This window comes from Pan troglodytes, chromosome 12 (genome assembly GCF_028858775.2).
Source record: "Pan troglodytes isolate AG18354 chromosome 12, NHGRI_mPanTro3-v2.0_pri, whole genome shotgun sequence".
Classification (NCBI taxonomy): Eukaryota; Metazoa; Chordata; class Mammalia; order Primates; family Hominidae; genus Pan; species Pan troglodytes.
In genome coordinates, this window is record NC_072410.2 from 89,365,475 (window position 1) to 89,383,359 (window position 17,885).

Here is a 17,885-nt window from a genome sequence, read left to right on the forward strand (position 1 = left end):
GCCATATTCTGTGATCACACTGTAATAAAACTATACATTAATTACAAAAGTGTAAGTCAAAAAGACCCCAAGCTCTTGGGGAAACTTTAGAGTTCTTAAAAAAAAAAATCATTGATTGGAGAATAAATTAAAAACACAATTACAGAATGAATGCTTAGAAGGTTTCAGTGATGAGAATACCGCATATCAAATATTGGGAGACATAGCCAAAATAATAATTAGAAGCAAACTGACCCAGGAAGAAGTCAAAAAACAACAGATCAGTAACCATGGAAAAATGTAAAAGTTAATAAGGAATTATTTCCAAAAAAAGCTCTTAGTTCAGATTACTTACACAATCAAGTTCTAACTGAGCTTCAAGCAGAATTAACTCCCATGGTATATGAAGTGTTCAAGTGGACAAAAGTAACAGAAAGCTAACATAATACCCTGTCTTAAAAAAAAAAACTGATAAAGCATAATAAAGAAAATCACAGACTAACTTCATACGTAAACATAGGTTGCCCTAAAGATGTAAAAAATAAGGCTGGGAATAGTGGCTCACCCCTGTAACCCCAGTGCTTTGGGAGGCCAAGGTGGCAGGATCACTTGAAGCCAGGAGTTTGAGATCAGCAGGGGCAACACAGCGAGACCCCATCTCTAAAAAAAAAAAAAAAAAAAAAATAGCCCAGTGTGATGGCAGATGCCTATAGTCCTACCAACCGGGGAGGCTGAGGCAGGAGGATCACTTGAGCCTAGGGGATCAAAGCTGCAGTAAGCTATGATCACACCACTGCACTCCAGACTGGGCAACAGAGAAAAACTTTTGGATTGCCACAATAATCTTGAAAAATCATTCGATAAAATTCAATATCAATTTTTTAATTAATGAAACAAAATTAAAAGACTGATTCTTAACATGATACTCATGTTAATTCAAATCTCAAATCAAACATAGGCATCATACTTAATGGTAAAATACTGGAAGTATTAATGTTAAAATCAGAAACAAGAAAAGCATGCTCATCATCACTACCATCCATTTAGCACTGTTCTAGACATTTGAGCCACTGCAACCAGGCAAGAAAAAGAAACTAAAGAAGAATTTTATGAGAAAAATGGAGACAAAAGTATTCAACCTGCAGATTGAGTAATATTCATTTCCTCAATAGAACAAACTAAAATTTGCTTCTAAATAATTAAAAAGTGAGGTGAACAGTTACAAATAAATATACAAAGTAAGTACACAACATTAATTGTTCTGGCCACAGAACAATTATATGGAAATATATGAAATTTTCCATATAACCCACAAAAACTTAGAAAACATAATAGAAAATAATTCTTGGCCGGGCGTGGTGGCTCACACCCATAATCCCAGCACTTTGGGAGGCCAAGGAGGGTGGATCACAAGGTCAGGAGATCGAGACCATCCTGGCTAACACAGTGAAACCCCGTCTCTACTAAAAATACAAAAAAATTAGCCAAGCATGGTGGCAGGCACCTGTAGTCCCAGCTACTCGGGAGGCTGAGGCAGGAAAATGGCATGAACCCGTCAGGCGGAGCTTGCAGTGAGCTGAGATCGTGCCACTGCACTCCAGCCTGGGCAACAGAGCGAGACTCCATCTCAAAAAAAAAAAAATTCTTAGTTATAGTATTATTTATAATAGCAACAACAACAATAACATTTCTAGGAATAAAAAAAGTGAATAACCTATTTAAAAATGTAACTTTACTGAGAAAATTAAAAACAGTTTGATACATTTCTGTATTGGAAAGTTTCTCTGTATTGGAAAACTTAACATTGTAAATATATTAATTCTCCCTCAAATTAATTTATAAATATAATCAAATTTTGCTTAAAATCCCAAAGAAATTTTTCAAACAGGTCAAAAATCCTAAAGTTTATTTTAAAGAATAAAAAACTGAGAATGGTAAAGAAAATTTTAGAAAAGAACCACAAGGGAGATATTAGGTACTAAATAGGCTAAAAATAACACGAATTTAAAGTTTGGTACTAGTGCCAAAAGAACTAGAGCAATGGAACAGAGCCAAAAGCCCAGAAATACACATAGAAGAACTACAGTAAAATGTTTATTGTATTTGTTCAATATGGTTTTTAAACCCAGTGGAAAAAGAATAAACTATTCAATAACAGGTTAAATCATTAACTATTCAGAAAAATAAAGATGCAATCATTACTTCATGCCATACACAAAGTAAAAGCATGTTAGACTAAAGAGTTAAACATAAAAACGCTGTACAGCAGCACGGTGGCTCATGCCTGTAAACCCAGCACTTTGGGAGGCCGAGATGGGCAGATCATCTAAGGTCAGGAGTTTGAGACCAGCCTGGGCAACATGGTGAAACCCCTTCTCTACCAAAAATATAAAAAATTAGCTGGGCATGGTGGCCCATATCTGTAGTCTCAGCTACTAGGGAGGCTGAGGCAGGAGAATCACCTGAGCCCAGGAGGTGGAGGTTGCACTGAGTCAAGATCGCGCCACTGCACTCAGCCTGGGTAACAGAATGAGACTCCATGTCAAAAAAAAAAAAATCACATACAAACTTGAAGAGAATCACGTGATTGGTTTTATACTCTTAAAATTGTTGTAATCATGATTAAATACTTTTGTCCTGAAAATGTTTCAATCACAGTCACAACAGAAGGTACTATAAAGATAAAAGTTCAATATTTAAACCATAAAATATAAAACTTATATATGTAAAATATAATCCAACTGTAATCAAAATTAACCTACAAATAATAAAATGAGATTAAAAAGTGAAATACATATGGTAAAGGGTTAATAGTCTTAACCTATAAATAGCATTTACAATTAACAACTGGATATTAATAAATAGTTCACAGGGGAAGAAATATAAATAACCAACATACACATGAAAAAGTCAGCTTCCCTAAAAAAGGAGTATAAATTAAACAATGATAAGATACAATTTATTATCTATAAACTTGACAAAGATGAAAAAATGAAAATTCTCAATGTTGGCAGGAGGTTTGGAAAATGGCACCTTCATACTCTACCAGAAAGAATATAAATCGTACAAGATAGGAGGAAGATAATTTTGTAATGTATATCAAAAGCTTTTTAAAATGTGAATACCCTTTAACTCAGCAGTTCCTGTTCTAGAAATATATCCTAAGAAAAGAATATGGATTGCATATGTATAAGGATGTTTCACGCAGCATTACTTATACTAAGAAAATATTAGAAAAAAATCTATGTGCCAAAAGTAGTTGAATAAATTAGAACATATTCATAAGATATAGCACTATGCAATTATAAAATAATGTTGAAGTGGCTGGGTACAGTGGTTCACACCTGTAATCCCAGCACTTTGGGAGGCCAAGACAGGTGGATCACAAGGTCAGGAGATCAAGACCATCCTGGCCCACATGGTGAAACCCTGTCTGTACTAAAAATACAAAAATTATCCCGGCATGGTGGCGTGCGCCTGTAGTCCCAGCTACTCAGGAGGCTGAGGCAGGAGAATCGCTTGAACCTGGGAAGCAGAGTTTGCAGTGAGCCGAGATCATGCCACTGCACTCCAGCCTGGGCAACAGAGCGAGACTCCGTCTCAAAAAAAAAAAAAAAATGTTGAAGCATACTAGTAACATGGAAAAATATTCAGCATCGATTAAGTGAGATATAAAAGTTACAAAAGTTTATTCAGTACAATCCCATTTTTCTAAGAAAATATGTGAATATATTAAAAATCTGAAACATTATATATCAAATTTTTAATAGTGATTATTTCTGGGAGTTGGGGGTCACATATATTTCCTCCTCCTTTATGCTCATCAGCATTTATCTACTGTTTCTATAATAAATATTTATTAGTTCATTTTTTAATGAGATATTCTTAAAATAAGAAAAGAGATACTGGACTTACAAAGACACTTAAGTACTTCAATCATCTACACAAAGAGAAAAAAACAAATCATCTACACTAAGAGAGAAAGAAAGAAAGAAAGAAAAAGCCTCACCATCCATTAGAAAAACCAATCACTTTTTCCCAAGTCTTGCTTCTTTAACTTTCTGGTCAATATTTGACAGCAAATCTCTGAAAGGTTTCAAGGATACAGGAAGAGGGGGGAAGTGTGGTCTTGCCTGAGCACCTCTTATTCTGTTTCTCAGGGAGGTCCCAATGGGCCTTTGTGCCTATCTGAGCCACCGCCTTAGGTAGAAATTCCCTAAAGGTACCAATCTCATATAGGCACTGTCAGATAGTACAACTTCCCCTGCTAGCAGCTCCCTCCTGAACCTGTGGGTCCATTTGTCCTACACCAAATTCCACACAAGCTGCATCAAGTTGGGACGCAAAACCTGCTGTTAATTTGAAGCACTAACACACACCACGTCTCATCCCATCTCTGCCTTCCTTTCCTTTCAGGAGACTTTGTATGCAACATTCTCTCATATTCCTCCAGCTCAGTAAATTCTATCTTGTGCAATCTCTTTTTCAGACACATACACTTTTTTGATACCTTCTCTTTTTTTCTTACAACACTTGTCTAAAAATCATGGGAGATTTCTCTACCCTTCTTGTTCTTCCCTCTGAACTGTGTGTGGGCCAGGGCAAGCACCCAGTCACAGTCAGTTCATTATAAGAGTTGTGCTAGCTACATGCCTGTAACAAATAAAAAGAAAGAAAAATTTTTGAAAGCATCAGAGAGTAGAGTTTGCAACCTCTAAAGCTCCTGAATCAAACAAACCAATATCAATAACTGAAAAAAATATAGTGCCGGTGTTCAATGTGCATTGCCTTTAGGAATTCATCAAAGTACCTGAAATCTCTCTGGGAGAAAAGAGGAACATGTAGAAAGGCATATATAAATAATCATAATTATTATATATAATACCAAGTAGAATTTATTAATATATATAGTTAGTATGTTACTAATATATAATAAGCTAACACCTGTGCAAAACACTCATTTAATCCTCATCGTAATGATCTAAGGAGATGCTATTATTACCCCTAGATGACTTTTTGTGAGGTTAACTAGCCTGCCCACAACTAGTGAGCAGCAAAGAGGGATGTAAACCCAGGTCTGTCTGACTTCGAACCCTGAGCATTTACCTCCCCAGAATGACTTAGCAGCCATAGAAGTTTTCCTAGACTTGCTCATCCTCTTCTAATTAAACCTGGGTCACGGAAAATTTTTTAAATTATGTTTATAGTATACTGTAGTCTATTAAGTGTGCAATAGCATTATGTCTGTTTCCCCTGCATCTGCAGTTACCTCCTCCGCTGAAATCTTTTTTTTTTTTTTTTTGATGCAGAGTTTCCCTCTTGTTGCCCAGACTGCAGTGCAATGGCACAGTCTCAGCTGATTGCAACCTCCGCCTCCCAGGTTCAAGTGATTCTCCTGCCTCAGCCTCCTGAGTAGCTGGGACTACAGGCACCCACCACCATGCCCGGCCAATTTTTGTATTTTTAGTAGGGACAGGGTTTCACCATGTTGGTCAGGCTGGTCTCGAATTCATGACCTCAGGTGATCTGTCCGCCTCGGCCTCCCAAGGTGCTGGGATTACAGGCCTGAGCCACCATGCCCAGCCCCCTCCACTGAAATCTTAAACCCCTCAAAGTTGTCCATGAGGGTTGGGGTAAACTTCTTTCAAACTCCTATTAATGTCAATAATTGGACCTCCTCCCGTGAATCACGAATGTTCCTAATGGCACCTAGAATAGTGAATCCTTTCCAGAAGGATTTCAATTTATTCTGCTCCTTTCAATTTACTCTGGTCACATCCATCAGATGAATCACTATCTATGGTAGCTATAGCCTTACAAAATGTGTCTCTTAAATAATAAGACTTGAAAGTTGGAATTACTTCTTGATCCATGAGCTGCAGAATGGATGTTGTGTTAGCAGGCATAAAAACAACATTCATCTCTTTGTACATCTACATTAGAGCTCTCGGGTGACCAGCTACAATGTCAATGAGCAGTAAGAAGGAATCCTTCCTTTTTTTTTTTTGAGCAGTAAGTCTCAACAGTGGGGTTAAAATATTCAGTATACCAGGCTATAAACAAATGTGCTGTTATCCAGGCTTTGTTGTTCCATTTATAGAGCAAAAGCAGAATAGATTTAGCATGATTCTTAAGGGCCCTAGGATTTTCAGATTGGCAAATGAGCATTGGCTTCAACTTAAAGTCACCAGCTGCATTAGCCCCTAACAAGAGTCAGCCTGTCCTTTGATGCTTTGAAGCCAGACATGGGCTTCTTTCTAGCTATGAAAGTCCTAAATGACATCTTCTTCCAATTTAAGGCTGGTTCAACTACGTGGAAAATCTGTTGTATAATGTAGCTACCTTCATCAGTGATCTTAGCTAGCACTTGTGGATAACTTGCTGCAGTTTCTCCATCAGCACTTACTATTTCATTTTGTACTTTACTTAATAACATGTTCATTTATTTGTTTTTGACACAGGGTCTTGCTCTGTTGCCCAGGCTGGAGTGCAGTGGTGTGATCATAGCTCACTGTAGCCTCAAACTCTTGGGTTCAAGCGATCCTCCCTCTTCGGCCTTCCACCTTGTACTTTTATGTTATGGAGATAGTGTCATTCCTTAAGCCTTATCAACAAACCTCTGCTAGCTTTAAATTTTTCATCTGTGGCTTCCTCCCCTCTCTCAGCCTTCCGAGAATTGAAGAGAATTAGGACTTTGCTCCAGATTAAGCTTTGGCTTAAGGGAATATTGTGGCTGGTTTGATCTGCTGTCCAGACCACTAAAACTTTCTCCATATCAGCAATAAGGCTGTTTTGCTTTCTTGTCATTCATGTATTCATTGGAGTAGCACTTTTAATTTCCTTAAAGAACTTTTCCTTTGTAGTCACAATTTGGCTGTTCGGCACAAGAGGCTTGGCTTTCAGCACACCTTCCTCACTAGGCTTTATCATGTCTAGCTTTTGATCTAAAGTAAGAAAATTGTGACTCTTTCTCTCACTTGAACACTTAGAAGCCGTTGTAAGATTATTAACTGGCCTAATTTTAATACTGTTGTGTCTCAGGGAATAGGAAGTTCTGAGGAGAGGAAGAGAGGTGGGGAAATGGCCAGTTGGTAGAGCAGTCAGAATATGCATAGCATTTATTGATTAAGTTTGCCAGCCAATATGGGTGTGTTTTGGAATGCCCCAAAACACTTACAATAGTAACATCGAAGATCACAGATCACAGGCTGGGTATGGTGGCTCACATGTTTAATACTTGGAGAGGCCTAGGTAGGAGAATTGCTGGGGCCCAGGAGTTCGAGACTAACCTGGGCAACATAGTGAAACCCCATCTCTTCAAAATGTAAGAAAAGAAATCAGCTTGGTGTGGCGGCATGTGCCTGTAATCCCAGCTATTCGGGTAGCTAAGGTGGGAGGATCACTTGAGCAGGGGAAGTCAAGGCTGCAGTGAGCTGTGATTGGCCACTGCACTCCAGCCTGGGCGACAGAGCAAGACCCTATCTTTTTTTTTTTTTTTTTTAAAAAGATCACTGATCACAGATCACCAAAATAGATATAAAATATAATAATAATTTAAGGCCAGGTACGGTGGTTCACACCTGTAATCCCAGTGCTTTGGGAGGCTGAGGTGGGTAGATTGCCTGAGCTCAGGAGTTCAAGACCAGCCTGGGCAACATGGTAAGACCCCGACTCTACTAAAATACAAAAAATTAGCCAGGTGTGGTGGCATGTCCCTATAATCCCAGCTACCTGGAAGTCTGAGACAGGAGAACCACTTGAACCCAGGAGGCGGAGGTTGCAGTGAGCCAAGATAGCGCCACTGCACTCCAGCCTGGACAACAGAGCAAAACTCCATCTAATAATAATAATAATAATAATAATAATAATAATAATAATAATAATTTAAAAGTTTGAATATTGCAAGAATTACTAAAATGAGAAATGAAGTGAACACATGCTAATGGAAAAATGGCCCTAGTAGACTTGCTTGATGCAGGGTTGCCTTAAACTTTCAATTTGTAAAAAAACATAGTATCTGTGAAGTGTAATAGAGCACAGCATGGTAAAATGAGGTATGCACATGTACAAATAAAAAGAATGAAAGAGCTGGGCACGGTGGCTCATGCCTGTAATCCCAGCACTTCGGGAGGCCGAGGCAGGCGGATCACGAGGTCAGGAGTTCGAGACCAGCCTGGCCAACATGGTGAAACCACATTTCTACTAAAAATACAAAAAAAATAACCAGGTGTGGCGGCAGGCACCTGTAATCCCAGCTTACTTGGGAGGCTGAGGCAGGAGAATCGCTTGAACCTGGGAGGCAGAGGTTGCAGTGAGCCAAGATTGCGCCATTGTACTCTAGCCCGGGCGATAGTGCGAGACTCTGTCTCAAAAAAAAAAAAAAAGAATGAAGGAGCAGACAGCCTCTACCAGAGGAGGGCTGCCGGAGGCCTCTACACCCCAGCCTCTGTGGGCCCCCTTTCTTCAGCATCCTGGAGAAACTCCCAAATTTCCAGACAAATTGGTCCAGATTAACAATCATCTTCCCCTTTCAGTTCTCTTTCTTTTCCCTGTCTTTTATCTCTTCTCTTTTCTTTCATTAAACTTCATTCACTTTTTAAAACATACTAGCTTTAGCATAAACGCATTTATTTATTATAATTCACTTGAATTTACCTTTATGGCAGTGTTTCTCTCTTAACATTCTCTGTCCATCTAATCATCTTCTATAAACTAGCCTAGATTTCTAGCTGAAGCTGGATTCAGTAAAACCTGAGAAGGAAAATTTAGCGTTCATGCCACAAAACACCTTGTTTAGCATAATTACTTACATACAGCTTTCTCCCCCAATTATTTTTATTCCAAAACTATTTGATTTGACAGCAAGTTTCATTCATTTTTGAGGCTCTCACTCCTATAAACGCGGATGAGTGGTAAAGTTAATCTGAATCTAGATCTTCTGAAATGCCACTGTTGATTCTAGGAATCTTTTCATTCTTGAAAAGAGTTTCTTATAGTAAAATAAATAAATAAATAAAAATCCTGAGGCAACCTCTGCATTTTTCTGAGAATCATTTTAGTGTGCAGAGAATACTATAAGGAGAATTTTCAGAATTATGATTTCCTTTCTATTCAAGCATTAGTATAGTTGCTATTTCAAAGCAGAACTACAAAGCTGATTCAGGGATAAATGACACAAAGTAAATATTTAAATTCTTTTTCTTGAAATGTGTGATAGCTTAATGCATGAGGTGGGGGCACAATTTGATCTTCGTGAGAATCACAGGAAAAGTGCAGTTAGAAACTCTACATCTGGCCGGCGCGGTGGCTCACGCCTGTAATTCCAGTACTTTGGGAGGCTGAGGCGAGTGAATCACCTGAGGTCAGGAGTTTGAAACCAGCCTGACCAATATGGTGAAACCCCATCTCTACTAAAAATACAAATCCAGCCGGGCTATGGTGGTGGCCGCATGTAATTCCAGCTACTTGGGAGGCTGAGGCAGGAGAATCTCTTGAACCCGGGAGGTATAGGTTGCAGTGAGCCGATCGCACCACTGTACTCCAGCCTGGCCAACAGAGCGAGACTCTGTCTTAAAAAAAAAAAAAGAAAAACAAACAAAAAAAAAACCCTCTACATCCTCTTGTTCTCAAATGCGAACTCTAGGCTTCTTCTGCCTCTTCTCATCTTTGCATCACAGCCTCACTCTAAATCAACAATCAACACAGGCCTCCTTTTGAGTCCACTAAGCTGTTCTGGGTTCACATGGCAGCCCACTAGCACTGGCTGGAGAGTGATGCTCACTTTCTTTCTTCATCTGTTTTTTTTTCCTCTTTCCAAATGAATGAATTTTTACATCATGGCTGTAATTATAAAATAGCCATGTTAATTTGATACCAAATCCATCTGCTCAACATTGTGCATAATTCTAAACAATGTCAATGTTCCAGTTAATCGCTTTTGCTCTTCACTTTAATTACCAGATTATCCAAATCCAGCTAGCTAACTACAAGTCCTGTTCTCCAGCCTTAGTGCCAAACCCCTTGCTCAAGTTTTAATTCAACCATCACAGCCTCTTGGTTATAACCTCGTGAGGCCTGGGCTTTTAACCTCATTTCCATTATTCCACGCCTTTTCTGAAGTATCACTCCCTTTGTCATACATTTCTTAAATAGCACCATGATTTACTTACACTGTATTTGCTCAATCTTTTGGCTGCAGTCTTGGTATTACTTATAACTTTGTGTGTAGAAAACTTTTGGATAAAATATTCTTATGGCTTCCTGGGAATCCATAGCAGAGTAAGAATCTGCTGAGGAATGAGGATCTAACATTATTGCTACAAGATTTCTTATTTGTAGTTCATAAGGCATAAACTAAGAAAGCACTTTCAGAAACGCATTTTAAAAAGTGGTAGGAGCTGGGCACATTGGCTCACGCCTGTAATCCCAGCACTTTGGGAGGCCAAGGCAGGTGGATCACTTGAGCTTGGGAGTTCAAGACCAGCCTGGCCAACATGGCAAAACCCCGCCTCTACTAAAAATATAAAAATTAGCTGAGTGTCGTGACAGCACCTGTAAGTCCAGCTACTCAGGAGGCTGAGGCAGGAGAATCACTTGAACCCGGGAGGTGGAGGCTGCCGTGAACAGAGATCGTGCCACTGCACTCCAGCCTAGGTGACAGAGAAAGACTGTCTCAAAAAATAAAATAAAATAAAATAGTGGTAGGGAAATTTCCAGTTTTCCCTAACATTTTAATTTAAAAAAGGAGTCTTCTCAAAGCTCATCTTTGTGATTGCCAGTCTCATGAATAAAAAGTAATAGATAAGTTTAGGTTGGGGTAAAACTTCTCAAATTGAGAGGCAAGGGATTGGAAGTGAGGGATGGGTGTTGATTCCTTAATATAGACCATCAGTGGTATAAAGCTCAATAAATCTTCTTGGTTGATGGAAATAAACGCATGGCAGTGAGAAATCAATGCAGAGGAGCATGGATTGCAACACTTGAAAACTATCAACCTAAGCAGTGAAGTTTGATAGGTATTTGAATTCCTGTAAATCCTTTTAGACTTACATACTAATGGCCAGAATACTCACATTATCACATTGAAGGATAGTCTTGTTTCCTTTTATAAAATAAGATGAGCAGGACTCCTGTGTGTGTGATTTATGTTATAAGATACTTAAATCTGGCTGGGTGCGGTGGCTCACGTCCATAATCCTAGCACTTGGGGAGGCTGAGGCAGGCTGATTGCCTGAGCTCAGGGGTTCAAGACCAGCCTAGGCAACAAGGTGAAACTCTGACTCTATTAAAATACAAAAAATGAGCCAGGCATGGCGGCTTGTGCCTGCAGTCCCAGCTACTCAGGAGGCTGAGGCAGGAGAATTGCTTGAACACGGGAGGTGAAAGTTGCAGTGAGCCAAGATCGTGCCATTGCACTCCAGCCTGGGTGACAGAGCAAGACTCTGTCTCAAAAAAAAAAAAAAAAAAAAAAAAAAAAATTATATCTAAAAAACAATACATGCCCACTGTAGCAAGTTGAAGAGTACAGACATATACATAAGGAAAAATGTAATAACCCTCTTTCCTATCCATTCTCATTTCACTGAGATAACACACATCTTTCTCTATCCTATATCAAAATGCAATATAGGATAGAAAAAGGTATCTCCTACATATATATATATGGGGTTCTATTTTCAAATACAACTTTCAAAACCCCACTACTCTGTAAATTGATTTTTCCCTTAATAATGTATCATGGCCGTTTATATTGGCTCCAAAGTCAATCATATAGATTTGATTTATTCTTTTTAATAGTTGCATTCTACTCCACAGTATAGTTATATCATAGTTTATTCATTATCTGAATATTTGAAATGTTCCCAGTTTTTACTTCTATGAACAGTGTTGCACTAAACATCCTGGTACATGTATCTTTAGTTGCTAGTGCTTTTATTTCCATTGTATAAAGTTCCAAAATTGGGAGTATTGGGATTGCAAAGTTATTCATTTACAATTGACAAAGATTCTTTCCTTGACCGAACTCTAGCCAGGCTCCTCTGAGCTCTCTTCTCAACTAGGCCTCAATCCTGGCCTACAGAGACTTGAACAAAGTCTAATATGGAGTTTGGAGAGAACTGGAGAGAACTCAAGGATGCCAAAAAAATTTATTGCTTGTTCCAGTCAACACCAGAGGATAAGGCCTCTGTCCCCCAGTCTCTCTGGAAAGTCAGAATCCTAACTTCAGCAACTTTCAGCTAGCAGACACAGCTGGCTTCATTGCATTTACACTGAACAACCCTTTGTAATTTTTCACTTTCCTGACTCTACTGAAGCCCTCCTTGTCCCCTCACCACTCCCTTATTCTCCCTTAAAAATGCCCAGTCACTTCTGTACAAATCAAAGTTGAGCTCAGTTCACACTAGACTGTTTTCCCTATTATAATAGTTATAACTGATTAAAATCTGTCCTTACCACTTTAATTAGTGTTTGGCTTTGTTTACCTTTAATGCTCTATATTTCCAGTTATTTTTCCAAAAATGAACTAGAAGCAATGCAAAGTTATAGACTTAAAAAGTCTTGGCTGGGTGCGGTGGCTCACGCCTGTAATCCCAGCACTTTGGGAGGCTGAGGCAGGCGGATCATGAAGTCAGGAGATCGAGACCATCCTGGCTAACACAGTGAAACCCTATCTCTACTAAAAATACAAAAAATTAGCAGGGCGTGGTGGCGGGCGCCTGTAGTCCCAATTACTCGGGAGGCTGAGGCAGGAGAATGGCTTGAACCTGGGAGGCAGAGCTTGCAGTGAGCCGAGACTGTGCCACTGCACTCCAGCCTGGGCAACAGAGCGACAGAGCGAGACTCCATCTCAAAAAAAAAAAAAAAAAGTCTGAGAAATGTCCACTTTGAGGATCAAGATTGTAATATGAGAGGCACTAAAATTTATTTCAGCATTATATCCCACCAGGCATATTTATGAAATCATTTATGTTAAAAATGTTAGCTTTTTTCATGTAGAACCATAATTTTTAAAAAAATATATCTTAAATCTAACTGATTAAAATTTGTCAAAGTTAAAAGTTAGAGTCTATTTGCCCCCAGTTAGTCCTTATTATCTGCACATACCACAATTTCGATGAACCCTAAAGATCACTGAAGCCATGGAATCAACTGCCGAGTGGGTAAAAACAATTTTTTTTAATGAGCAAATGTGAACTGATGTGCTATTAAGGACAAAAATGTTAAGGTTGGACTAAAAATACTTTATTATACTTTCACAGCATGCAATGGTGCTGGTGGAAAAAGGGTCAGTTACCTTCTCACTTGTTTCTACCTTATTTTCTGCACTGTGGCCTTGGTAATTGAAGAGCCAGCTCTTCCACATACCGTCTGAGGCAGGAATAGGGTCCACTATCTAAACAGGGACAAGGGGCACCCAGTGTCTACAGCTACACTCCTCCTGGTATGGAATTTTATCTATACCCACCTCTTCTGAATTACATGGCTTCACCACATAGTTTGATTTGGGGCTTTGTAGTGAGAGGTTGCAATATATCTGTCTATATTTTTAATAGCATATATATTCCATGTTACTGTTAACTGATATGGCTACACCAGCCAACACGCTCTAAAACACAAACAACTGAGCACAAGTTTCACTGCTGCACAGAAAAAAAATCATACATTATATTCAATATAAATTAAGGGAAAATTATTCACATTGCCAAAGCATTCTTTGTTTTAGAAAGCTACTCATTAAAGGATTACAAGAAATGTGTGCACCCCTGGTGCACTAAAAATGGCATTCAACCAACCAAAATTCAACTCATACGATTCAAGAACACATTTATTAAGTAAAATAAACATAAGTCCGATTTTGGACCCAACTTACTGGCCCAGATGGTCTGTATCCTTTCTTTCAGAACAAAAAAAAGTAGGCAAGCAGTTCCTAGCTGCCTGTGATAGACAGCTATTTCACAACCTCCCCAGGGTGCGCAAAAGTCACCTGCTATAAATAGCTCCTCAGCACTCACGTCAGAGTCCTCAGTTGAAGGGCCAGGTGAAAATATAAATTGCCTGAAATATATCCCCTGCATTCTAATTCCATAGGCGACTATTTGCTGAAAATTCTCAGTAATCCTCCTGACAATTTCACTATAAATATACTTAAAAACTTTTTTAAACCATTTTCTGAACGAGTAAGAGAGGTAGTGTGGTGAGGGGTAAGAACACTGCCCACCAGGAACAGGAAACCGGGATTCTCGTTCCCCAATCAGTCACGTAAGAGCCAAGTAAGTCACTTAAGCTTTTAAGAATAAAATTCCTCATTTGTGAAAAGGAAATGATAATACCCAACTCAAAGGGTGGCAGTGAGGGTTGCAAATAACGCATTCCGCATCAGGATTTTATCTTATAAAAATGACGTGACATTTGTGATATCAAAAAAAAAAAGGAAGGAAGGAACCTAAAAAAAAGAGGCGATTCATCAAAACAATCTTAATGCATTCATTCAAAGCTGTATACATCATGTAGCCATGAAAAAGATGGAATGGAAAGATGGTCTTGATGTAGTAAGTTTAAAAAGGGGGCTGAAAAAAACACTACGCATTTAGCCCCATTTTTATTACAATAAAGCATGTTTTCAAATGCACATAAAATGTCTGCAGTGACAACAAACCATAAACATATATCCACTTTGAAGAAAAAAAGAGGGTTCCAGGTCTTTTTAAAAAAAATATGACTAATTTTAGTTGAGTATATTCATTTATAACAAACTTGGATTATGTCTATAATTAAAAATTTAAAACAATGAAGAAAACAATGGGAAATAATTAGCGTGAAGAAAGCACTTAGCGGTCGGGCATGGCGGCTCACACCTGTAACCCCAGTACTTTGGGAGGCCGAAGCGGGTGGAACACTTGAGGCCAGGAGTTTGAGACCAGCCTGGTCAACATAAGGAAACCCCATCTCTATCCACACCTGTAATCTCAGCTACTTGGGAGGCTGAGGCACAAGAATCGCTTGAACCTGGGAGGCAGAGGCTGCAGTGAGCTAAGATAGGCCACTGCACTTTAGCCCAGGTGACAGAGCCAGACTCCATCTCAAAAAAAAAAAAAAATAGAAAGCACTTAGCACAATGCCTGGTAGACTTTGACGAATGGTGATTATCATAGTTACTTTTGTGTAGAAGCTACAGAACTCTTTAAGTAAAACAAGTTTACATAAAACTAGCAGACCTTGGTAACATGCAACCAGTTATGCCCGTGTGTGAATTGGATTAATTATTTTTAGAAAAATGAATTTTTAAAAAATCGTGGTGATTATCTCATGGGTATATAAATATGTCAAGACCTCAAACTGTGTACTTTAAATATGTGTGGATTATCATATGTCAATTATACCTTAACAAACTTGTTTAAAACAGAGTGGAACTAAAATTTTCAACAGGAGTAAGATGGAAGACTGAGATCAGAATTTAAAGTTCCTAAGGTCTTCATGCTATTCAGAAGACTGAATATATGAATATTAGACTTTGTTAAATAAAGTATGTACTTTAAAGTTGCAAGTACCACCACTAAAACAAAAGATATGGATTATGTAAGCAATTGAGGGGAAAAATTGGAATAAAGAAAATTTGAAATATCCAAAAGAAGTCAGGAAAGAAAGAATGATAAATTGAAAATTAAAAATAACATTAATATCTCAATAATCACAGTGTAGATGGTCTAAACTCACCATTAAAATGTAAAGACTATCATTAAATAACAAATGAAAAGACATCCATTTTTACTCAGTTCAATGCCACAGGTGTAGGGCTATATGTGTGTAGTAAGAGGATCAAATACCTCTCCCCAACTCAACTTCTTTTAGCTGCTTTTCTGAAGCCTTGAAATTAACTGAAGGAAAGTTCTTTATACCAAAAACAACAAAGGAAAGTAACTTTGGTGGGAAGAGGAGAGGGTGGGAGAAATGGAAAGTGGACAAAGAGAACTGGCAAAGAAAAATAATGTTTCCATGCCATAATTTCAGCAAAAGGGTAAATTAAATGCACGTGAAATTGTCTAACTGATACCCAGCTGGTTTATTGAAAATGATGTATCACTTGCTACCTAAAATGAGACACTCGGGGCAGGGTGAGGCAAACCTCTGGTACCTCCTAGCTGCTCTTCCTCCCCCCAGGAGGTGTCATGGTGAAGATTCCTTTCCTGAATAGTGGAGCTAGAACTCCTTTAAGGAATTTGAACTAAACCAGGCCAGATGATACAATTCATTGGTTCTTTCATACAGTCTGCAAAACTTGGTTAGATGGTTTTAATCAATCTTATCGGGAAAACAGATGGAAAGTCCTTCCCAGAAGTTAATCCTTCAGTCTTATTCCAAAAGTAGGCCACATGGCTCCTCGGGCGGTCTGCATTTGGCAGCACTTGCCCGGTCTCCATCGATTTTACACGTGTTGGGACTGATGTTGAGGGAATTATGGGTGAGATACTAGGAAACTATGGACATTAATGAAGTTCATTGCCTGTAAGCAGCATCTCTCCAGACATCATTCCCAGCCCAGTTATCTACGAATTTGTGATCCCATCCTGATCACTGGGTGATAAAATAAAAATTGCACAGGACTAAGAATCAAAAGATGTGGCTTCTTATCCAGCCCTGACTTAATCCACTCAAAGGACAGTAACTGAGTCCAGAACATTACTACTATGAGTTCACCTCAATGATCAAGCAACAAGATGAGAATGGCAGTATTTGTTTCATGAATTTCTTAAGAAGAATTAAAATAATATAGAAAAATCTTCTTTGAAAAACCATAATATATGGTAAAGTGGACTTTTTTCTTACATTCATAAGACTGTTTTAAGCTTTCATGGATCTTTGCCTACATGACATCATCTCCTATAGAAGAGGGTGAGAAGCTATAGTTGACATCTACGACACTGTTTTCCTGACATTCCCACTCTCCTCCATCACCACATTCAACCACCCCTTATGCCCCCGCTACCTTGGCCCAGATGAGCATGTGACTCAAACTGAGGCAATCATAATCCCTCTCTTTTTTTGGCCACATTTGAGTATTCCAGGAATAAGCATGTGATTGAGGTGGATGATTCCCTAATCAAATGACTCCCTTCCCCAAATTTTTAGGACATACAACCAGAAAATCCTTTTTCTGTGGCAAATATACAAGGTATAAAACTTACAACCTATTAGCAGTTATATTTTCTGAGGGAGAACTTTTCAGTTAATATTCCAGTTTCAAGTGTAATATGTCTGCCTTTAGGTGGCCCTGGTCCAGAGACCAGGGTCCCCCAGCCTAAACACCCTATATTTTACCCTGTTGAGAGAATAAACTTCCAGCCTTCTGCTATGATGAGAGATGGGTGATCTCCCACTTGGGCAAAAACCCTTTGATCTCTTCTTAATGGGGTTTCAAAAGGAAACAAAGGTAGATAATGTGTGTGTTAAGCCTGTCTTCAGCTGGAAGCTCAAAATCTTTATGATACACTCATTGCTTTTTATAATATTCTTAATCCATTTTGATGTCTCTGGCCCTTGGGGCCCAAATACTGCCATGCCTACCCCAGACCCTCTACCTTGGTCACATCTTTCCAGTCTTATGCTCTATATTTAAAACCATCCCTCCTCCCATAAAAATTCTCCTTTCCTTAGTTACAGGGTTACATCAAACAGAGAAAAGTATAGATGCATTGATGTGTCATATCAAAGTAACAGGAATTGACTCACTCCTCTCTGGACTATGTATGGCTTTTTAAAAAATAACTTTACTTAAAAAGTAGAAGAAGAAGACAGTGAAAATACAGCCATCTCAATCCACAGAGACAACTTCAAAAGAAACCAAACCTGCTGACACCTTGATCTTGAACTTGACATCAGTGTTAAATCAAAGTAACAAGAATTGACTC

The 17,885-nt window shown here is 38.7% G+C and overlaps 1 protein-coding gene across 6 annotated transcripts in view; it reads right to left on the bottom strand.

Moving 5' to 3' along the window:
• RASGRP3 (RAS guanyl releasing protein 3) overlaps nt 1-17,885 on the bottom strand; it is a 158,172-nt gene that overhangs the window by 92,192 nt on the left and 48,095 nt on the right. Inside the window, exon 1 of one of the 6 annotated variants that reach the window (XM_009442281.5) lies at nt 13,850-14,163. The exons of 3 other annotated variants lie outside the window; for them this stretch is intronic. The gene's annotated coding sequence lies outside the window, so the exon portion shown is untranslated. Of the gene's footprint in view, nt 1-13,849; nt 14,164-17,885 lie in introns of those variants that run through there. 2 more of the 6 variants (XM_024354295.3, XM_063789999.1) reach the window with 2 other exon arrangements.